This window comes from Rattus norvegicus, chromosome 8 (genome assembly GCF_021556685.1).
Source record: "Rattus norvegicus strain SHRSP/BbbUtx chromosome 8, alternate assembly SHRSP_T2T, whole genome shotgun sequence".
Taxonomy (NCBI): domain Eukaryota; kingdom Metazoa; phylum Chordata; class Mammalia; order Rodentia; family Muridae; genus Rattus; species Rattus norvegicus.
The window spans coordinates 128,127,856-128,151,866 of NC_141541.1; the positions used below are offsets into that span (position 1 = coordinate 128,127,856).

Consider the following 24,011-nt stretch of genomic DNA (forward strand, 5'->3'; position numbering starts at 1 on the left):
CCAGCAATGTTTCTTTCCGACATGAACCGAGGATAATAAAATTGCAAGTGCTGAGTGTGCTTTGTGCCCGGCGCAGGAGCATTCAGGTGTTTATAAAGATGTGTTCAACAGTTACTTATTATTTTTATTTTTTGTATGCATTCGTATATCTGCACCAATGTACATGTGTGTGCAGGGGGCATGTGTGTGTGTATGCACGCGCAGGGGATTTGTGTGTGTGTGTAAGTGTCTGTGTGCACGTGAGCAAGGGGAGTGTATGCACTTGTGTGTGCATGTGTGTGTATGTTCGTTCATGTGTTTGCCTCTGTGTGTGTGTCTGTGTGTGTGTGTGTACATGAGCAAGGAGACTATGCATTCATGTATGTGTGTATGTGTGTGCATGTGTGTGCTCAAGTGAAGAGGGTATGTATGCTCATGTGTGCATGTGTTCGTGTGTGTGTGTGTGTGCACATGAGCAAGGGGAGTGTATGCATTCGTGTACACATGTGAATGTGTGTGTACATCTTCGTGTGTGCATGTGCTTGTGTGTGTGTGTTTCTGTGTGTTTCTCTGTGTGTGTGTGTTTCTCTCTGTGTGTGTGTATGTGTGTGTTTCTCTCTGTGTGTGCGTGCGTGTGCATGTGTGTGTGTGTTTCTCTCTGTGTGTGTATGTAAGCTAGAAGCTGACCTTAGGTGTTGTTCTTCAGCCATCATCCACTTTATTTTCTTGAGACAGAGTCTCTCACTGGCCTGGACTTTATGAGTTCAGCTGGACTGGCTGGCTGGTGAGCCCCAGGAATCTCTGCCTGCCTCCCCCTCTCCCCGGTGCTGGGATTACAGGTGCTGGGATTACAGCCGTATGTCCAGCTTTTGGGTTGTTTTTTAAGTTGGGGGTGGGGTGCCAACCTCAAGTCCTCATGATGGAAAAAGAGCTGTCACTGACTTGTCTTCCCAACCTCTCTATCCTCTTAGATGTCACCAAACCTGTTTGTTTTTGTCCTAACAGACGAAAATCACCTGAGGGAAACTGAGGCCTGGCCTATAGCGCTTCTTTAAAGTGAGGTATTATAAGACGGAAAGTAAAGATAGCTGGAGGCGTAAACACACAGACGAAGAACAACACAACGCTGTTCATCTTTTCCTTTCGATGAGAACAAAATCAAATTTCAAATCAACTAAGAGACACTGCTTTTAAGATTTATTTATTTTATGTATATGAGTCCACTGTTGCTGTCTTCAGGGCATCAGATCCCATTACAGATGGTCGTGAGCCACCATGTGGTTGCCGGGATTTGAACTCAGGACCTCTGGAAGTGCAGTCAGTGCTCTTAAACCACTGAGCCATCTCTCCAGCCCGAGACACTGCTTTTAAATGTTTGTCCAGATTCCTTCCGGAGCCCTGTGTTGATGTGTGCTAAGGTCAGATCAAGAGGATAAATGTGTTGGTTAATCGGTTAACTCATTTGTCTTACAGAGCTGGGGCCCAGAGGAGTCATGGCACAACCCTGAGCTGCCTCCCACTCCCAATTCTTTCCATCAGAGAGGCAGGTGACTCTTCAGTCCTAGGCTAGGGCACGATTGCCGAGCCCTGGGATAGCTTCTTCCTTCCGTAGAAACTTCTGGTTCTGTATTTGAAGTTTCCCAAGTCATTTGTTCAAACCCATGAGTCTATTACCAGCTCGGTCTTCCCTCATGGCTCATTCTGTTCTTCCCTGGGCATCTCTCATTTCACATTGTCACGTTTTTATTAAAGTCTCACTGAAAAATGAGGGGAAAAAGAGCGAGGGTTGCTTCTCGCCAGTCCACCCCTTTCCTTTCACCCATCCCCCACCCTTTCCCTCCATCCCTCCCTCCCTGAATCCCTCCCTCATCTCTCTCTTCCCATCTGCCCCCTCCCTTAAAGATAGAACACCAAGCATCCAACACAGCGGCCACGCCCAGCAGCCTTTCCTGATTCCCTCCCTGCCCTGGTTTCTGTGTGGCCCTCGGCACTCATGGGGGAGGAAGGGGGTCAGACATGAAGCCTACCCCATCCATGCCTGTAACTATTTTCCTTTGTTTTATCAACCTTGCAACTGACCCACCTCACCCCACCCTCTCAGCCTTGCTCTTTATGTTCCAAATCCAGCTTTTGTCTTGGAAGTTTGTGGCGGGAATCCTACCTTTAACTTCCAGTTATTTGAATTAACTTTCATGAGCTCACTCCCAGTCTCTCCCTGCTCCTTTGTGCAGCGTGGATTCTTGTTTAATGGACTCACAAGGCATCTGGTTTTCTCTAGGGAGAAATTAGATTTCTTTAAAATTTTCCTCTACAAAAATCTGTTCTGCTCTTTCGGGGTCACTGAAGCTGCTACATTGGCTGTATTTCAAGTGCTCAGGGGACAACTCTGACGGGTGGCTGCCCAAGGACTTGGACCAGGCAGATCTGGAATCAGAGCCCTCAGATTTTAAAAGTAGTTAGAAAACCAGTTTCCCACTTATTCCTTTTGTTATTTTGAGGTTTCTGAAAGGGTCTTGTATCACCTGCTGAAGGAGGCAGGGGAGGGAGCAGTTTAGCGGACAAGCTGCTCCGAAGAAGGATGCAGGGCTCTGATCACGTGCTTCTCAATCACGTGCTTCCCGATCATGTGCTTCTTTGGTTTTTTTTTTTTTTTTCTCTTCTTTCTTTACTGAAAAAGATGACTTATTGTGAGTCTTTAAAAGTTAAGTCTTGTGGCCAGGGTGATGATTTGTGGGTGAAGCGCTGGCTTCAGAACTCTAGGACCCTAGTCAGGATCTCCAACACCCATGAGAATGCAGAGCATGGGCGGGGCACGTCTTCAAGCTCCGCGCTGGGGAGGCGGAGACAGGAGGATCCTCCAAGCTAACTGATCTGGTGAGCTCCAAGTTCAGTGAAAGAATCTGTCCTGAAGAAACAAGGCAGAGGGCCAGAGAGATGGGTCAACAGTTAAGAAACACTGGCTGCTCTTTCAGAGAATCCAAGTTTCATTCCCTGCGCTGAATTTTGTTTCTTTTTTTTAAAAACAGAAATATTATAAGAATTTTTTTTTGTGTGTGTGTTTTCGTTTGTGGGACATGGGGCTGCTTTAGACTGCCCACAGCAGGTGACTAAGATTTGCCTTGTGCTCTAGCAGGGGTGTGACTTTGCAAGCTGTAGATAGTTTCTGTGATTGTGGGTTTTGTTTTGTTTTTTTAATTCTGGGGACTTTTTGGAGGGAATATAAATGCTAGGACCCTGATAGGTTGCGGGGGGTGGGGGGGAGGAGGTTGTTGGTTATTCGTGGTAATTGTTGGGTGTTGCTGGTAGAAATCTGTTAAGTAGTTGTGTGCAAAGAAGAAACAACAGAAGAAGAAACTAGATATCCTGACAGCAAAGATAAAACTTGCCCCAAGGAAATTGATGCCCCGAATCAGGTGGAAGCAGTCTAATGGTAACGTCACCCCCTTTCTGACCCCTGACTTTATTCAGGGATTTCTTTCTTTTCCTTTCCTATCTATTGTTAGGGGGTTGAAAGGGTGGGAGAAAAGGTGTGGGGGAAGAGCGAAAGAAAGAAGAACCCACAAAGTATTGAAAGACAGTTGAAATAATAATTTTTAAAAGAAATTAGGTAGAAGGTGACCTGATGTCCCCCCACATACATGTCATAGACCACACACCACACAATTAATTGGTTTTTAAAAGTCTTGGATTCTTTTTGTAGTGGTACAAATTATATATGCTTCGAGCATCCAGAATTGGTCAGTATTTACAAGTGACCACAACATATCTCAGCCTGGAGTAGTCACAGTCAAGTGTTTAGGGTCACTCTCAGACCAGTGGCTACCTACCAAGTGTACAGAGATGCAATATTGATCATACTGATGTAAAGAACTTCGAGATAACAGGTAATTTAGGTGGAAAGGGAGAGAAATAAACCCTGTATAGATACCTGCATGTTTAAATATTCATTCCTTTATTGGGCATGCACACACACAATACACATGCGGGGACAAAGGACCTTGCAAGAGTCTATCATGTGGGTCCCAGGGATTGAACTCAGGTCATCAGGCTTGGCTACAAGTGTCCCTGCCTGCGGAACCATCTCGTTACCCCTATATACTTATTGTCAATGTTACTGACACAAATATTGATACTCTAGACCAGCAGATGTTATTGTTTACCTATCCATTATCCATTTATTTATGTTTTGAAACAGAGCCTTGTTGTATATTTGCTTGTTGGCCGGGAACTCGCAAACATCTGCCTGTTTTTGCCTCCGAGTGCTGGGATTAAAGGTACGAATCACCACACCCAGCAAGATTCATTTCATTTTTATTTTTCGGCTTCCAAATGAAAATTTAAAAGGTAGCATTTAACATTGTGAGTCTCATTGTAGCATTTCCCTGTGTATATGTTATAATCCTTTGCCCTGACTCATTCCTGTTTCCCACCTCCTCCTCCCCTCCCTCCTCTCATTCCTCCCACCATCCTTCCCTCCTCTCACCTCCTCCTCCCCTCCCTCCTCTCATTCCTCCCACCTTCCCTCCCTCCTCCTACCTCCTCCTAACTTCCCTCCGCCCACCTCACCTACCTTCCCTCCTTCAACTTCATTCAACCTTCCCTCCTCCCTCTTTCCTTCCCTCCTCCTCCCTTCCCTCCCTCTTCCCACCTCCCACCTCCTCCCACCTCTCTTCCTCCCAACCCCCTCTCCCTTCTTTTGCTGTTCACCACAGACTTTCTAAGAGAGAAATAAAACCTGTGATTTTTCCACAGTGAAGTTTCCCTGTGTCATGATGAGAGGAAGAGTAAGCACAAGAACTTATTTTAGGGAAACAAATTGAATTTTGTTCAAGTAAAAATGGTCATTTAAAAAAAAAAAAACAATGCCACCTAGGTTTTAGAAATCCAACCATTGCTTTGTGAAGGTCAGTGGGCTGGAGAGATGGGTCAAAGGTTAAGAGCCCTGCTGCTCTTGCAGAGGAGTTTGGATCCCAATGATCACATCAGGTAGCTCAGCTCCAGGGGGATCCACTCCCCTCTTCTGGCCTCTGTGAGCACACTGCAAGCATCTCTCTCTCTCTCTCTCTCTCTCTCTCTCTCTCTCTCTCTCACACACACACACACACACACACACAGAGTGAGAGATGCACGTACATACATACAAATAAAATAAACTTTACCAAAAAAGATACTCTAAGTAATTCTTCCAAAGTAATCCTTCCAAAGTGCGATGGAAAACTCATTTAAAGGTTTGTTGGTGTCTTTTGTTTTTGTTTTTGTTTTAACATGTGCACATTAATCTTAAATGAAGAGTAGGTGTGTCTCCTGCTGATTAGGTGAGATTAGTGGATAGAATGTTCCAGGAGAGGTAATATAAAAATAGAATCATTAGTCACAGATTTAAATTATTCAAGTCTCACCGGATAGAATTGAATATAACAGGGGAGACATAGAAACAGCTTCCGACAGTCATCATGGCATGCATGAGTTGAGTCACAAGATGGAAATTCGGTAAACAGAGGAACAGTGATCTGGAGAGGAAACCCAATGTGCCTGTTGGCTTTTGTCATCTTGACACAAACCTAGACACAGGTGAGAAGAGGGACTCTTAATTGAGAACACTGGCCTTAGATAAGTCTGTGGGGCATTGTCTTAACTGGTGATTGATATGGGAGGTCCTAGCCCTGTGGACCGTGCCATTCCCTTGGGCTGGTGGTCCCTGGAAGCCAAATGAGCAAGCCAGTCAGCAGTGCTCCATGGCCTCTGCTTTTCCCTCTAGGTTCCTGTCTTGAATTCCTGCCTTAACATCCCTCAGTGATGGACCGTGATGTGGAACTGTAATTGAAGTAAATTCTTTCCTCTTCAGTTTGTTTTTTGATCACGTGCTTTGTCATAGCAGTATAACCCTAACTAATCCTTACCTCAAGAGGAGCTGGAAACTGAAGATCTGCCCCTGTGGGCAATATGTGGTCTAATTCTCCCCGCCCCTCCCCTCCCCCCTTTATCCCTCCTCTTTCCGCCCCTCCATTTTCTCTCCCCACGCTCCCCTTTCCTTCCTCCCCTTCCTCCTGATCAGATTGTATGGAGACCAAGCTGGCCTCAAACTCACTATGTAGCCATGGGCGACCTTGGACTGCTGATCCTCCTGCCTCCACCTCCCAGGTGCTAGATTATAGGCACGCACTACCACACTCAGTTTAGGCAGCGCTGGGATCAAAGCCAGGGCTTCAAGCATGCTAGGTGAACACTCCACCAATGGAACGACACACACCCCTACCTGCGGTCTCAGCGGCTTTCTGATCTGATTAAGACCGAAGACTTTGGCTTCGAGACCAGGGTACAACTTTAAGACTTCCCACAGAGAGGGAAAGGAGTTTCTGGTTTTTAAGTTTTACTTCTCAATGAATTAAAAGCCAAGCTGGGTATAAAAACTGGAAAAGCTGCACAAATTAATAAATTCAATAAAACAAAGATACACACCTCTTTGGGGAAGTTAAAACTTACCTTACAGCAGGCAAGGCTGGGGTGGCCTCTTGCCAATGGCCAGGACCAGAGTTGGAAGATCTACTGTGAAAGGAGTTTAACAGCTAAGTCAGGCACAGAGTCCACTGGCTCATGTCTCTACCAAACACGGGGGACAGAGACCTTAGTTTCCCACAGTGACTTTCCAAGCACTCTGAGGAATCAAAACAACTTCCCAAAAGAATTGGCCTACACACATCAAGTCTCTTCTAAGCCACAACAGAGGAGATGCCAGGCTTCCCCAAAGCTCCTTGGAGTCACATAGAGTTTCTGTCCACCCACAGGAAGTTTGTCCCAGCAGCCTGTAGCCAGGATAGTCTGTCAGTGACTGCAACCGTGTGCATCTGCATGCATAGCTACTCACAAGCACATGCACACGTGCGCGCGCGCGCGCGCACACACACACACACATAATGAACAAACTTTATAACCTGCCACTCTGCCAGTAAGACCAGCTAAACTTACCTGCTCTTCTCCCTTCCCCAATCTCTTTCTCTGTCTCTGTCTCTTGGTCTGCCTTCCTGCCTGGTATCCCTACCACTCAGAGACACTGAGTCTTAGACTCAGTCCACAGCAGGTACAAGCACAAGTGATGTATGGCCGATGCTTTTGTTTCCAAGCCTGTCTTAGAAGGGGAGACATGACCAACCCAGGGGTTGTGTCTACCCCTGCCCCTTCTCTCTACTCTACCTCCCACCTCTGTTTCCTCTTAGTCCAAGGAGGCTGTGGAGGAAATTATGAGGCGTTCTTTTACCTCCCACATTCTAAGCCTAGTCAGCGCCAGCAGACACTCATTAGGAAAGGAAAATCTCTCCTTCCAGTTCTGGGTTTTTGCCTATATGTATATTTGTGTACCATGTACACATGCCTGGTACTCTGGTGGTCAGAAGAGAACTTTAGATCCCTAGGAACTAGAGTTACAAATGGTTGTGAGCTAGCATGTGGGCGCTGAGAATTGGATCTGGGCCTTCCAGAAGAGTACCATGTTCTCTTAACCACTGAGCCATAGCTCCAGTCACTCCATCTCTTTTAAAAAAAATATTTACTTATTTTATTTATATGAGTACACTGTTGCTTTCTTCAGACACACCAGAAGAGGGCATCAGATCCCATTACAGATAGTAGTGAGCCACCATGTGGTTGCCGGGATTTGAACTCAGGACCTCTGGAAGAGCAGTCAGTGCTCTTAACCACTGGGCCATCTCTCCAGCCCCTCCTTCCATCTCCCAAAGGCTCCTTGTGCTGTGTAGCCCTGGGATGAGCCATGCAGGGATGTCTGTGAGCATCTGTAGACTTTGCTTTCCACACATAGCAGCACACTCCGCTCCTTTCCCAGAATAGAAAAGCAAACGTAGGTAAAGTCGGTTTAGTCATCAGATGCAGGGCCGGTCCCCTCTTTTTTGCTACTTAATTGCAGTATCTGGCTCCCTGGAAGAACCGCTCTCGTTACAACATACAGGAGAGGAAGAAACAACTTGTTTGAGCTGCTAGAGACCTGGGAGAACAAAATCTCACTGTTGGGATTTTGCTTTAAGCAAAGTCGAAATAATCAAGCAGCATCCCTGCCAGTGCTCTCCCTACCTCACAGAGGTCCCTGGAAGCTTCAAACACTGGGGATTATGAGGAGCTGGCAATATTGTGGGAGCTACGAAGTCGCCTGTCATATTGCCAGAACAGTTGGAGCCAGGAGCTTCAGATCCACAACCACATAGGACTCCCCAGCTAGAATGTTCCCCAGCACATGTAGAGGGTTACGGTTGCCTATAGAATTACACTTACTGTCTCCTCTAAGTCTGCACAAGATAAGTCTTGAGGGCTAGGGAGACAGCTTGGTGGGTGATGGCACTTGCTACACAAATGTGAGGGCCCGAGTTTAGATGCCGGCACACAAAAAAATCTGGGCAAGACGATGCCTACACTCACCTGTAAGCTTGCTCTGTGAGGGGCAGAAGCAGAGGATTGATGGGGCTTGCTGGCTACCAGACTAGCTCCAGGCTCACAGAGCGACCCTGTCTCAATGGGATAAGGCAGAGAATGACCAAGCTTGACATGCACCGTCTTTCTCTAACCTCCCCACACAGGCACATGAGCATCTACGTGTGTGTGTGTGTGTGTGTGTGTGTGTGTGTGTGTGTGCATGTGTGTGTGTACCACACACACATGTGCACGGAGCCATATTGGATTTGGGCCTAGCCGCTTTTTGACTGCATGGTTCAAAGTGACTCTGGGCTGTTTGGCCACAGAGACTCACCCCGAAGATGACTGCCATAAATCTTAAGATTGTTGGATAAAGCCTCTCCCATGAATTTACGGCACAGGAGTATAACATTCAAGGGATGCCTCAGCTCGAGCAGATACCAGTTATCTCCTCAGTCAACACCCAGTGTCTCCACCACCTGACCTCATCGCCTGACTTCTTTGCCTCCAGCTATCACTGCCTATACCCTCATCTCCCCCTCCTTCATATTTCACAAAGGTCACTCCCCCTACCTGAAAGCCTTAAAAGCTGCAATGTTCATCCCAATAAACGAGACCTTGACAACAGAACTTTTGCTTGGTCTCCTTCTTCTCTTCACCCCCATTTTGGCCCACAGGTAGAAAGCCTCTTCGGGACCCTGAATAACTGGGTCCCCGCTGGCGGGGACAAGTGGCGCCCGAACACAGGGACCCCGAAGCAAGGCCGACTACAGGACGATGGAGATAAGAGAGCTGCAGCGGGAATCAAGGACTCTTCAGGCCGCATCGCTCGTGCGTCGCTGGAGAAGGAGGTAAGGACCGGTCGAATAATTGTCGTCTAATTGCCATGGGGAAGGTATGGATTTAGGAGGCTTGTTTCATAGGAGAGATCAAGCGCTCACTCAGGGAGAGAGGATTAAGAGTTAAGAAAAAGGATTTAATCAAGTTTTTTTGTTTTATTGATGAAAGGTGTCCCTGGTTAATTTTAAGCAGTGTGGGGCTAGCTTAAGTAAAACTTGTAATAAAAAAGGGACAAGGTAATGGTAAAGTGTTTTTGCATATGCGTTCTTTTAGAGTTATATTTTAGTCTTTGGATCCTGACTAGAGATAGTTTACACCCTAGACATGAGAGAGAATGGGTTTGGGAAAAACAGTCCTCCCGGACTCTCCACGGATGCTTTGGAGAAAGAGAAAAACTTTTCAGGGCTCTCCTGGGAACAGAAGAAAGGCAGGAGACGTCCTGCCTCTCTGCTGGCTCCTATTGGAGAAATGCTTATTTCTAGTTCTGGGTTCCATAGGTAGGATATGTGGGTCCCTATCGTGGGACACCATCTAGTTTTTTCCCTCTATGTCTATTGTGTGTCCTTGGTGCACCAAGCTATCCATGTCTGTCAGTTTATGTCTGTGGTCTTTGTTTCTCGTTGTTTAAATGTTTTATGTTTCGTGTTCAAAAGAAAAAAATGATAAAAACTTTATCTGCCAGTCGTTCACACCTTGACTTGGTTTTAACTCGTTTCAAGAAGGGAACAATGCATAAAAAACAGTTTCAATTGGCTTTTGGAGCCTACATCTGTAGCTAGAAGCCTAAGTCTGCTGGACAAGCTCCCCAGGGGCTGGCTAAATGTTTATACTAGCTGATCCTAAAGACACCAGGAGCTTTCACAGCTTAAAAGGTGTAACATTGGTAACAGAAAGTTGGCTTAAAACTGTAATTTGGATATGAGCCAACCTAGGGAAACAGGTCCAAATTGAGGTAATATTTTTATGGAATTCTTATTCTAAAAACCAGGCTTCTAAAAGATTTTAGGGCAGTGTCTCTTTGTTGAGGTATTGGAGACCGCACCATCGTGCGTTCACATGTAGGAATTGGCAATCATAGCCAAAGGTGTGGTTTGCCCTAAAGTTACTGTATTTTGATGCTAATTCCACTGTCCCAAGAACAGCTGCCTAGTCACATACTCAGAATTCAGGTGACTTTCCAAAGTTGTGGCTGTGCTCTGGTGTTACAAAGAGATCTTAAAGATTGTGATTAAAGATTGTCAGTGTTACATTGACTAACTCAAACTTATTTATAATTAAGAAAAAAATCAAACAGGTAGAGATTGTTACAGGATTTAAAAAGGATTGATGAGGTTTTAGAACTTGTGAGAACATTACAGCTTGTTTGCTTATCCAACTGCCATTTCAAGATAGATTTAGAGGATTGTTTTTATACAATTTGTTTACGTCCTGGCGATTGTGAGTTTTCATTTCGTGAGCTTGCTTATAATTTTAGAGAGCCCATAAAGTGATATCATTAAAATTTTTACTAAAGAATGGCTAATAGCCTTATATTATGTAATTTTGTCGCTTCTTCAATGTAAGAAGTTAGAACTTTAAATCTTTAAGTGTATATAGAAATTTTTACTACAAACTTTTGCTCTCTAAATGAGCTTTATATGTTAATTGCCAAAGTACCTCACCTTACCAGAGGACTTAACTTTGTTATCCTCATTGGAGATAAAGCTTTTGTCATTAGTACAAAATTGTAGGCTAGAGTCATGGAAGTATTTTAAAAAGAAACCTGGTGAAACATACCTTATTCCAAACAGCAATCAAATTGGTTATTACAAAATACTGATATTTGGCCTATTACATATACAAATTTCAGGCAAAATTGATAATTTTACTCCTTGCATGCTTTTGTATTTACTGTAAATTTGTGCATGCAACCCATAGAAAATGCACTTAGTGTATTTATAGGTGGTTCATCTAATGAAAAGGCTACATGTATGATTGGATCACTTGTTTATTCTCTTGAGTTTCCCCCGCTTCAACACAGATTATTAAATTACATTACGTGCTGTAGCCACTGTTTTTAAATGTTAAAAATCAAGCTTTCAATTCATACGCTGATAGCCAATGTGTGGCTTGTGGTTTTACAATTGATTAAAAAGTTTTCGTTCTTTTGTTTTTTTTTTTTAGATACTACTAGCCCTCAAATTTTACAATTACTTAATGCTATATTAGAGGCAGGTTTTCTACTTAAAATCAAAGTGATTTCAGTGTGAATTGTCTGACAACTCACTGTCCTTTCAGTGCTCTGGCTCAGACAACTAAACAAAACCATAGACCCAGCTCTTTGAAAATGGTAATGGAGTTGATAACACACCCTCTTGAAAAGAGGAAGACTCCATTTGCTTACTTTCAACTCCCAGCCTCACCTTGCCGGCTCAGGGATTTCTAGTACAGTATTTATAGGATTTGGCATCTCTAATTAATGCTTATGTTTAGGTAAATAAAGCTGGTGAGGGGCTGGAGAGATGGCTTAGTGGTTAAGAGCACTAAGTACTGTTCCTTTATAGGCCATTTAAGAACTCAAATTAGATTGCCTAGACCCCTTAGCAAGGGAGGACAATGATACCAGACAGATTATAGGCCTTACATAGGAACAATTAGTCAAAAAATCTCATTCTTTATATATCCAAAACAGTAATGCTGGAGACAATAATTTGGTATAAAAGTAAATTTATAAATACAAGTGCTCAGTGTCCTCAATTTAATCCTTAAGGACTTATCTTAATAAATAATATTTTAACAATATTTAATAAATAAAAAAGGGGAGTTATCCCTGTATGCTAAAATATGCTCCTTTTATTTCAATTTTAAAATTTGGATGCCAAGGAACACTCTGAGTTTATGGCACCCTACAACTAGGCATACTTCTGCCAAGGTGAAATAGAAAGATCCACATATTGGCATGATCCTGTTCAGATATTTTATATGGGGAAGAGGGAATCTTTGTGTTTTTTCTACAGGATGCTACAGGAGTGTGCCAGCTGCCCGAGTGGCTGGTGAGACTTGCTGATCCTGGGAGCATGAAGATTCAGCTCTCCTGGTTCGGGTCCCTGGAGTCATTCCTGTGTCCTTGGAGGAATATGGAGGATTCCACTCATCTTTTGTCATCACAGAAATTCTGGCGTTGCTGCAGTCATTGTGTCCCGTCCCACCACGGCCTGCGCTCCGACCCTCTGTGCACTGTTGCTTGGTGGAAGCTGCTGTGGACTGGGGAACTCTGCCCTGTTTTGCAGATCTCAGACATGGTCCCATTGCCTGCTGGTTGTTCCAGAGAAGAATGACCGATCCTGAACTGTCCTGGGAAAGACCTTGGCATTTTCGCTGCTATTGTAGCAGCCATTACTGCTGCAGCCATTGTGTCTGCAGTGTCTGGAGCTACCCTCCCCCAATCTATTGTTAAGCAAGCACAGTGGGTGAACTTTCTGGAGTAGTTGCTAACAATTGGGAATTCTAAATTTTATTACAGGAGAGGCTTGACTAGGTCCTTGGTGGTATGGCCATAGCAGCTGAGGAGAACCAGATGAGGTGCCTACAACTTATCGGGAGAGGCTCAATTTCCACAATCTCTTATATTAATGCCATCTGGCTCCTGCTCCTTCGCCCCTGGGCTCAAGTAAGAGGAATGAGAAGATGATCCAATGTAGCTTTCCTCAGTGACGGGCAACTTCCTCTGACCCTTGACCAATCTAGACATGGAGCCTTGAGGGCGACAAGGTGGTCCTATGACAGAGAGGCTGGGGTTTGAGAGGTCGATCCTAAGACAGAGGTGGCTACACCCCGTTTAAACGTGCGGGCCGGTCAAATGCTCCTCTGCCCAGTTTCTCCCCCAATAACACACACGTATAGCCCAGAACGGTGTGTTACAGCATAAGTTCATTCCTAGCCATTGGGGTGCAGTCCTAACTGCAAGAGTGGCTCGCCATGGCCGAGCTGGGCACTCTGTGAGGCATGTCTGATCTCTCTCAGACCACTACTTCCACCTAATGGTTTTTTTTTTTAAAGAAAAATGGGGGAGATGCACGGAGCCATATTGGATTTGGGCCTAGCCGCTTTTTGACTGCATGGTTCAAAGTGACTCTGGGCTGTTTGGCCACAGAGACTCACCCCGAAGATGACTGCCATAAATCTTAAGATTGTTGGATAAAGCCTCTCCCATGAATTTACGGCACAGGAGTATAACATTCAAGGGATGCCTCAGCTCGAGCAGATACCAGTTATCTCCTCAGTCAACACCCAGTGTCTCCACCACCTGACCTCATCGCCTGACTTCTTTGCCTCCAGCTATCACTGCCTATACCCTCATCTCCCCCTCCTTCATATTTCACAAAGGTCACTCCCCCTACCTGAAAGCCTTAAAAGCTGCAATGTTCATCCCAATAAACGAGACCTTGACAACAGAACTTTTGCTTGGTCTCCTTCTTCTCTTCACCCCCATTTTGGCCCACAGGTAGAAAGCCTCTTCGGGACCCTGAATAACTGGGTCCCCGCTGGCGGGGACACACATGCACACACACCCAAGCACATGTACTCATACCTGTAAGTAAAACTTCCTCAGGCAACATGCACAGGGGACAAGATGCTTCCGACTTGAAGGGTCTTCAGGATTCTCATGTGTCAACTCTGACAGAGATAAGTCCCTGGGAACAAAGAGATTGGATCAGAATGGCCCAGAATAGGACAGTTGTCTTAGTGTTCTATTGCTGTGAAGAGACACCATGAGCATGGCAACTCTTATAATGGAAAACACTTAATTGGACTGGCTTACAGTTCGGAGGTTTAGTCCATTGTCATCCTGGCAATAGCATGGTGGCACGCAGGCAGACATGGTGCTAGAGAGGTCACTGAGAGTTCTGTATTTGAACCAGTAAGCAGCAGGAAGAGAGTGCCTGCCACACCGGGCTTGGCTTGAGCATCTGAGACCTCAGAGCCCCCATGCTCATTGACACACTTCCTCCAACAAGGCCACACTTCCTAATAGTACCACTCCCTAGGAGCCTAGGGCAACCATCTTCCTTCAAACCGTCACAATAGTCTAAATCTTATAACTTGAACTTGAGTCTGAGTCTTATGACCTAAGACAGCTTCAGTGCCTAGTGAATTATGTTACTGTCCTCATGGCAGAGATCAAATGGCTGACGAGGATTTATGTTGGCTCACAGTTTGAGGGTGCAGTCTGTCATGGCAAGGAAGGTTTTGTGGCGGGGAGGTCACTTGACATCCACAGGAAGCACAGAGTGATTGTGATGGCTAATCTAGCTTGTCAGCTGGTCGACATCTAGAATCAACTAAAACTGAAACAGCTGGGCACACCTGTGAGGAATCTGTCTTGATTGGATCACTGGAGGTCAGAAGACCCACCCTAAGTCTGGGCCACACCTCCTGGTGGCAGCGTCTTTCAGTGGACATGGTAGAAGGAAGCTTTTGCTTTTTGCCTGCCTGCCTTCATCTCTCTGGCAAGACCATCTATCCTCCCCCTGAGGCCTTCCTTCATGGGCAGTGGAATGGACATCTCTAGGATCCAAACAGACCAAAGACCAGCTGAGACACCCAGCCTCGAGGACTGAACAACTACTGATCCTTGGCCTTTCTGTCAGAGACAGGCACTGATGGGCTAGCCTGGCCACAGGCACTGATGGGCTAGCCTGACCACAGGCTGTAAGCCATCCTGATAAAGCCCCTTTAATGTCTATAGATCATTCCGTCAGTTTGTTCCTCTGGAGAACCCAGACCAGCACAGGGGTAAACAGATGCTTCTCTGGCTTTCTCCGTTTGATCCAATCTGACTTCATTTCCTGTCACTAGCCTGTTACAATGTGTCTTCCACCTACCTCAGTCAACTGATATCCCTCACAAATATGCCGAGGTTTGTTTCCATGGTAACTCCACAGCAATACTACCAAGTTCAAAACCAAGCCTCACAGTGGCCAAAGTTCTACGTCCCTCATTTTGGTTTTCTATCTAGATCCTCAAGTCGTGTCTCAAGATATTGTTAATTCCTTGAGTCATAATTACGTCTGTCACCTGGTTAAAGGTCCTGCAGGGACAGAGTGTTACTGGAGCCAGTAACATGAAAGGCCTCCAAAGAAGCAATACATAATCTTAGAAAGAGACAGCTGTATGCACCCAAGTATAGCGCCCTCAAACGCCAGTAGAGGGCATTGGGTTCCCTGGAGCTGAAGTTGTGAGCCATCTGATGTGGATACTGGGGACTGAACTTGGGTCCTTCCCAAGAGCAGCCCATATCTTAAACTTCTGAGTCAGTTCTCCAGCCTTACAACACAGTCTGGACAGTACCTAGAAGGACAGAGTATTCAGGAAGGGTGTGTGTGTGTGTGTGTGTGTGTGTGTGTGTGTGTGTGTACAGGAAGATATGGATCATTAGAAAGGGCTGTAAAACCAGGGGTACACAGGGCAAAGCATGAGCTTTGAAGACACCCACGTCTTGTGCGGGGAGAAGAGAATTCTCTTCAAACTCCTCTAGTTGCTGAAAGATTCAGAGTCTGGATGGGGCATGGCATCCAGAGCCCACCCATTCTGAAGGGAGGGGAGGAGGGCAGGGAAGGGAGGGAGAAAGACACAGGCCACCGAGTAGATGCAGGAGCAGATTACCTCCCAAAACACACTCTTTTGGAACTTGAAAAATAACATTAGAAAGATCTAAGGGCTGGAGCTCCCTGCCTAACAGTCACGCCACTCACTCCAACCTGAAGTAGAAAAGGAAGAGGGAGGCAAGGCTTCGCGCTAGCCTGAGGTGGCATCTGCAGGGAAACTGGAGTCACCAGGTTCTCCTCCCACTTCCGGCCTTCAGCATATTTTTGGATATTCATGGTGTAGTTAAATGTCCCATTCTTACAAAGATTTCAGCCTTGAAGCTTTGTCTTTCTTCTCAGCTGGACCTCAGCCCAGGGTGACCATCACTTAAGAGATTGCATGCCCTAGGGAGCCTGAGTTAGGCCTTTCATGTTCAAAGGACATGGTCCATTGAAGGCTTGGAATATGGACTTGCTCTGATCTTCATAGCCGTCAGTTCTCACAACCAAAGCAGGCTCCCTTAAAAAGGTGCCTGCATTCTCTTCCTCTCCCCACCCCATGCTATCAACTGTTCAGGGGCAGAGGGGGCTTGCCCACCTTGGCAATGCAGAAGCCATGGCCACACCAGTAGCGTTGGACTCTTGGTCTTTCAGGATCATCTTTCCAATAGACGACCCCTCCCAAGGCACATTTGTGAAAAGCCAAGCCACACCAGCTGAAAATTTCATTTAGACTTTGGGTTTGGGCTTGGGGTTACCCAAAGTGATTTTGAAGTTGTCCTAGCAAAATCTTAAATTCCAAATTTACACAGAGTAGAGTGCAAATCCTTTCTGTTGGCTGAGAGAATAATCACGGTTAAGTATTACAGCAGATGACTGGAAGGCAGGGGCGGGTGGATCTGTGAGTTTGAGGCTAGCCTGGTCTACATAGTAAATTCCAGGCCATCTAGGGCTACATAGTGAGACCCTGTCTCAAACAGAAGGAAAACAAAACAGAAGGAAAACAGTGTAGCAACCTATGAACATATAAAATACATTATATATACTTCTATATTTTATATATGACCTATATGACGTTACATATAATGTTTATACAATATTTATTTTATATACGTGTGTGTGTGTGTGTGTGTGTGTGTGTGTGTGTGTATGTGCAAAAATCTCAGGAATAGTCCATTGAATGTGGCTTTTGGCTGTACAGTAAGGGAAATAGTTTTGTCATAGGAAAGTTCATTTGACACCTTTAAGATCTTCCCACGGTTTTCTCTCATGTCCAGATCATTTAACTTCACCATTGGAAGGGATTCTTTGGGAAGCTACAGGACGTTCAGGTGGGGCTCAGGGAAGCAAAATGGGCTACACGAGGCTCAGCCTGAAGTTGATCGATCCCCTTAAGTGTCGCTACTACAGACTCAGAAAGGACGGACAGTGCTGGACTGAGGGGCCGTTTGTTCCAGGATGTGATAATTGTCAGCTGGGCACAGTCTAGAATCTCTGGGAAGGGAGTCTTGGAGAGATCTAGTCCAGATCAGGTCGGCCTGTGGGAAGTCCTGGGTGAGATCGTCTTGCTTGTTAGCTGATGAGGGAGGACACATTTTAGAGGTGGGTGGCACAATTCTCTGGGTTTGGGTCCTGAATCATACATGTAGAATGAGCCCGGCACTGACAAGCAGTCATTCATTCATTCATTCATTCATCCATTCATTCATTCATTCATCCATCCATCCATTCACTCATTCATTCATTCATTCATTCACTCACTCATTCATTCACTCACTCACTCATTTATTCATCCATCCATTCATGCATTCATCATCCATCCATCCATTCATTCTGTATCTGCTCTTGACTATGTCTCTGGCCAGCTGCTTCTAATTTCTGCTGCCGCCTTGACACCCACCCCCACAATGATGGATTGTCACTTGAGACCAGGGGCAAGATAAACCTTTCTCCCAGAAGCAGCTTTCCTTCCTCTTTTTAAAATCCCAGCAACAGAAATAAAAATAGGACACACAAACACCTCACCACCACACCCGGCTCCTTCCAACGTTAGACCTAATGTTCCTGGTTACACCGACTTCGAAGGGAACATTGCAGGATGTTCCAAGGACAGCACCGACTGATTGGCTACCATCTGTGGTCTTTACCATCGTCATCGGTACTAATACTATGTCGAGATTTATCCAGTAGGCTCCTCTCCGACACTGTGGGGTGTGAGTCTGGAATAGGCTCCAGATTCGTCCACAGTCATGGTTGCTTGAAGCCAGCAATCACATGACACCTATGTCAGCTACTCAGACCACAATCAGCCTCTGAGCTCTCAAACCTTTAAGTCAGATCTCTGTTCACACCTCAAGTGAAGATGTGTGAATTGTGGGTGCTAAAACTCATCACATCATCACTGGGTCTGAGAGCTGCGAGGCCAGGAACACACCACCACCACCACTATCACTGTCATCTCAGCCTATTGCTAAAGAGCTGTTGTCCTCAAGAATGTCAGAGGAGAGCTGTCAGAGGCTTCCAAGTGAAAAGCCAAGACCTGAGAATTAGGCCATCCAAACTGGAACCTGAGACCCCCACTCTGAAAATAGAAAAAGAAAATAGAAAGGTAAAGAGATGTTGTGTTCAGGGTGCGAAGCTGGAACCAAGGCTTCTGCACACAGTCAGTCCCGCAGATGTCCCAAGGTCACTCGAATCCTGATGGCCACCCCAGCTGGGCCATGGCACCCAGATATTTGGTCAAACATTCTGCTGGATCGTTCTGTGAAGAATGTTTGGGGAGGATTAAAATTTAAACGTATGGACTTTGAGCACAGCAGGTTACCTTTCATAATGTGTGGGCTCCATCTAACCGTCAACGACTTGATCCTGAAGGAGGATGGAATTCTACCAGCCTTTGAGGTTTAACGGTAACTCTCCTCTGTGCTTCCGACCTGTGGGGTCCTTGGCTAGCATTGGTCTTGCCAAGCCTCCAAAATCACATAAGCTAACTTCTTAAATTCTCTCTCCCTCCTCCTCTTCTACTAATTCTCTCCCTCCCTCCCTCCCTTCCCCTTACCACACACTCACACACACACATATGCACACACATAAAACACATTCATACATACACACTCACTCACACGCACACATATAAACACATTCATACATATACATGCACACACACATGTATACACACATATACAAGCACGCATATACTCATACACACATACAGACAAACGCACTCTCACACACGTGCGCACACACAGACATGCACACACATACACACATGCACACTCTTTCACACATACATGCACATACACATACACACACATGCATGCAGACATACAGACACACACATGCACACACATACACTTTCACACACATGCACATATACACTTACACATGCATGCACACACACACACGCACAAGCACACACACGCACATGCAACTCATATACACACATGCACACACATACACACACATGCACACACACATGCACACACACATGCACACACATGCACATGCACACACACACACCCCACCCAAAGACAGACAGTGAGTGAGCAATCCACCCAGGGTTACACACTTGCCCGGAAGCTGAGGGAGAGCAACTCTGGCTTAAGGGTTGGGGTGTCTCCCTGGGTGCACAGGGCTACGAAGTAGCAGAACATGTACCATCTGCTCCCTCTGCCTGGTTCTCCACACTGATAGCTGGTTTTCCTCCCTTTTCTTGTCTCGCTAGCGGGTCATGATCCACTTTGGATGTGACTGGCTCTTTCCACACACCTGGATGAGATGGCTGTGTGCCTCCTCGCTCTCTGACAAGCTTTGGAGGCAGCCAACCACCTCCGGCCTGGAAGAAAGAAGAGCCAGTATTTGGGCAGCTTTTTGAATGAGAGTGGTTCCCATAGGCTCGTAGATTTGATGCTTAGTCACCAGGGAGTGGAACTCTTTGATAGAAGTAGAAGGATTAGGAGGCGTGGCTTGTCGGAGGAAGTGTGGCCCTGGGGGTGGGCTTTGAGGTTTTCAAAAGCTCATACCCGGCCCTATATCTCAGTCGCTCTGTCTGTCTGTCTGTCTCTGTCTCCACCCTCCCTCCTGCCTGTGGATCAGGGTGCAGCTGCTCCAGCCCCATGTGCGTGGTCACGCTCCTCGTCATGATCACAACGGATCAGGCAAGAAAGTGAAAGCAGGGTGAGAAGTTTTATTTCAAGCACGGAAGGCATTATCCCAGGCCAGGTTTAGCTTCTTTGAGAACCAAGGTGTCCTACTAAAGCATTATGCTACTAAAAAAGAAAATTAGAAGGAAAGGAAGGAAGGAAGAAGAAAGGAAAGATAGATAGATAGATAGATAGATAGATAGATAGATAGATAGATAGAACGAAAGAAAATAGTTCAGAGTCTGGCTTCTTTGCTCCATCAATTGATTTCTTGCCATTAATTTGTCTCCATGTAGCTGTCAGCGTTCCAGACCATCAGCCATTCTCTGCCTGACATGACGCACAAGCGAGAAGATGGTCGGCCCGGAGGGTTTATTCTTGCCCCCATTGTTTTCCTCTTTCATTTAATCATGATTTGGATCTCTTCTTCTTAGGTTTAGAGAAATATAAGAATGCAAAACAAACTCGAAATAAAGAATAGACAGGGGAAAGTGCGGCTCAGCTGGTGAGGTGCCTCAGCGAGGAAAGCCACCATGCCGGATGACCTGACTTCGATGAAAACCAACTCACACGAGGTGTCCTCTGACCTCACATACTCCGTATCATGTGCTTGCGTGCATGTGTGCACTCACATGTGTGCACACACTCACATACACAATAATAATATAAGTTTTAAAATGTAAGAGAATTTCTTTCTCACTCCAGAGCTTTGGCTCCTCCCATGGTGCATCTTTGGCTCCTCCCATGGTGCATCTTTGGCTCCTCCCATGGTGCAATCTTTGGCTCCTCCCATGGTGCATCTTTGGCTCCTTCCATGGTGCATCTTTGGCTCCTCCCATGATGCATCTTTGGCTCCTCCCATGGTGCAATCTTTGGCTCCTCCCATGGTGCATCTTTGGCTCCTCCCACGGTGCATCTTTGGCTCCTCCCATGGTGCATCTTTGGCTCCTCCCATGATGCATCTTTGGCTCCTCCCATGATGCATTTTTGGCTCCTCCCATGGTGCATCTTTGGCTCCTCCCATGGTGCATCTTTGCCCCACCCCCATGATGCGTCTTTGGCTCCTCCCATGGTGTCAGTTTGTCCTATCCTCGCTGGACTGGAACAACCACACTTAGTGTTGGTGGGCAGCTTGGATACCCTCTTCTGATAATATACCCATTCAAGCTTGTTCTTTGTTGCCTTGGCACATTTTTCTTAATAATCCATAGTTCTTTAAATCCCAGCTACAAGGCCTCTGTCAGAACTTACAAATATTTTCTTCAGCCCAGTAGTTTCTGTTTTCCTTCTCTTTTTTAATGACCACAGTTCATACAGTAAAAGAGATTGGTTTTATCCCTTTATTCTGTGTGTATACATGGGATGTGGGTGCAGTCAGTGCCTGCAGAGGCTGGAAGGGGGTGAGGATCCCCTGGAGCTGGAGTCACAGATACTTGTGAGCTACCATGTGGATGCTGGAACTAAACCAAGGTCCTCTGCATCTAGCCACGGAGCCATCTGTAAGTCACCAGAGTTCATAACTTTGAGTATTATTTATAGAATCTCTCCCTCTGTGATCAGTCCATGGTTTTGCCTCTTGTTTAACCTAAGATTATAAATATAGGGGCTGGAGAGATGGCTTAGCAGTTAAGAACACTGACTGCTCTTTCAAAGGTCCTGAGTTTAATTCTCAGCAGCGACATGGTGGCTCACAACCATCTATAATGAGATCTGATGCCCTCTTCTGGTGTGTCTGAAGACAGCTACAGTGTACTCGTATAGATTGAATAAATACATAAATAATATAAATTCCTACTTTAAAAAGTAATTATTTGGGGGCTGGAGAGATGGCTCAGCAGTTAAGAGCACTGACTGTTATTCCAGGGGTCCTGAATTCAGTTCCCAGGAACCACATGTTGGTTCCCAACCATCTGTAATGGGATCTGATGCTCTCTTCTGGTGTGTCTGAGGACAACTACACTGTACTCACATACATTAAATAAATAAATAAATAAATAAATAAATAAATAAATAAAAATTTAAATATAGATTCCTACTTTAAAAAGTAATTATTTAAAAAATAATTTTAAGAATTGGCCTTGAATAAAATTTACCTGGAATATCTCTAACCCCTCTTTTGATCCTAATTGAAGCGAAAATTGAAACTTTGTTTGTTTGCATGTGTGGGTAGTACTTTTTTTTGTTTTTTTGTTTTGCTTTTGGTTTTGGTTTTGTGATACAGGGTTTCACTATGTAACTCTGGCTGCCTTGGGACTCACTATGTAGATCAGACTGGATTAGAGCTCACAGAAATCTGCTTGCCTCTGCCTGTTCTGAGTGCTGGAATTAAAGGTGTGCACCACCATGCCCAGCTTAATTCTGTCTGGTCTTGAATTCCTCATCCTCCTGCCTCTGTGTCTCCAGCATATCCTATGGGGCTGTATGACCAGAGCTGATGAAACATTTTCTTAGGACCTCAAAGTGTCATGAATTCAGATGCTGTGCCTGAGAGACCCTGCTACGGAGCTCTCCTCCAGGGACTTCCTTCCTTCCTTCCTACCTTCCTTCCTTCCTTCCACCACAAAGCCTAAGACGACATTTACCATTTCCTAGACTGTTGGCCCATTTCTACCACTGGGACATGCAAGGCTTGGTGTTGCAGCTCTCTGATGGCTGGGCTGTCTACATATGCACATGCACACCACACACACCATACATACCACACACCACATGCACACACACACACATATACACGTGCCATACACCATATACACAACACATACACTACACACCACACACACAACATACACCATACACACACCACACACACAACATACACCATACACATAACACACATATACCACATACATATTCCACACCACACACCACACACATGCACACCCCATACCCCACACACATGTACACACATGCACACACATGCACATACATACATACATACACATGCACACACACACATCACACATGTACATCCCCCAAGCACACACATTCCACACCACACACCATACACATGCACACCCCATACCCCACACACATGCACACACATGCACATCACACAAGCACACACATGCACATCACACATGCACACACATGCACATCACACACACACACACACACACACACACACACACACACACACAGTGGGAGGGCCCAGCTTGCCATCATTGTCCAGCACTGGCCTGAAGAGATGACTCAGTGGTTAAGAGCATTGGCTGCTCCTGCAAAGGATCTGGTTCTTAGCACCCACATGGCAGCTCATTGCTGCCTATAACTCCAGCTCTAGGGAATCTGATGCCCTCTTCTGGCCTCCACAGGCACTGCACACATATACATGTGGTGCACATATATGCGTTCATACATGCAGGTAAAACACACATTCAGATAGAATTAAAAACAAGCAAACACCTAAATAACCCAGCACCCTGCCCCACCTCTGGGACCTGACAAATGAGCTTCTGGTCCCTTGTGGAGGCAGCTTCTTGAGACTGTACCTTTCTCTGGCTGTTTGGTTGTTTGTGTCTTAGTCTATTTGTTTGTCTTCTCCACCCAAGCAGTATTTCCTAGGACAACCCCCCCCCCCCAATAAACCATTCCCATTCAAATCCACCAGCTTTGAATAGGCCTGGAGCTCACCACTTTGAGCCCAACGGCCCTTCTCTGCTTCCCCATCACCAGGGTCAGGAGCATGCACCAGCCATACCTGACATTTGCATAGGCTCTAGGGATTGAACTCTGACCCTTACTCATGAAAGGCAAGTGCTCTCTCTCCTGAGCCTCCTGGCCACCCCAGCCCATGTTTCTTTCTTTCTTTTTCAACATAGTGTTATTGGTTATTTGTGAATTTTACAAAATGCACCACAGTCACACTCACTTCTCAGTCCTCCCAGGTCCACCCACCACCCTCATGACCCCCAAAAAATAAGAAAAAAATGCAGCAAGTCCAATTTGTCTTGAGTTCTCCCCAACCCACCCCCCCCAAGCCATCAACTGTGGAGAGCTACACTTCAGCATCCAGATAATTTGCTGTTATTGTTGTCATTGTTTTGTTTTAATTTGATATTTGAGACAG

At 45.7% G+C, this 24,011-nt stretch overlaps 1 long non-coding RNA gene across 3 annotated transcripts in view; it reads right to left on the minus strand.

Annotated features, from left to right (window-relative positions):
* Positions 1–1,159: 1,159 nt before the first annotated feature.
* Positions 1,160–24,011, minus strand: part of LOC120094298 (uncharacterized) — a 50,325-nt gene continuing 27,473 nt past the window's right edge. The window contains exons 1-8 of one of the 3 annotated variants that reach the window (XR_015627435.1): positions 18,628–18,686; positions 13,808–13,910; positions 6,463–6,525; positions 5,379–5,489; positions 2,502–2,884; positions 2,141–2,253; positions 1,654–1,736; positions 1,160–1,392 (exon numbers count right to left, since the gene is read on the minus strand). This is a non-coding gene — a long non-coding RNA (uncharacterized LOC120094298). Of the gene's footprint in view, positions 1,393–1,653; positions 1,737–2,140; positions 2,254–2,501; positions 2,885–5,378; positions 5,490–6,462; positions 6,526–13,807; positions 13,911–18,627; positions 18,687–24,011 lie in introns of those variants that run through there. The other 2 variants (XR_015627433.1, XR_015627434.1) reach the window with 2 other exon arrangements.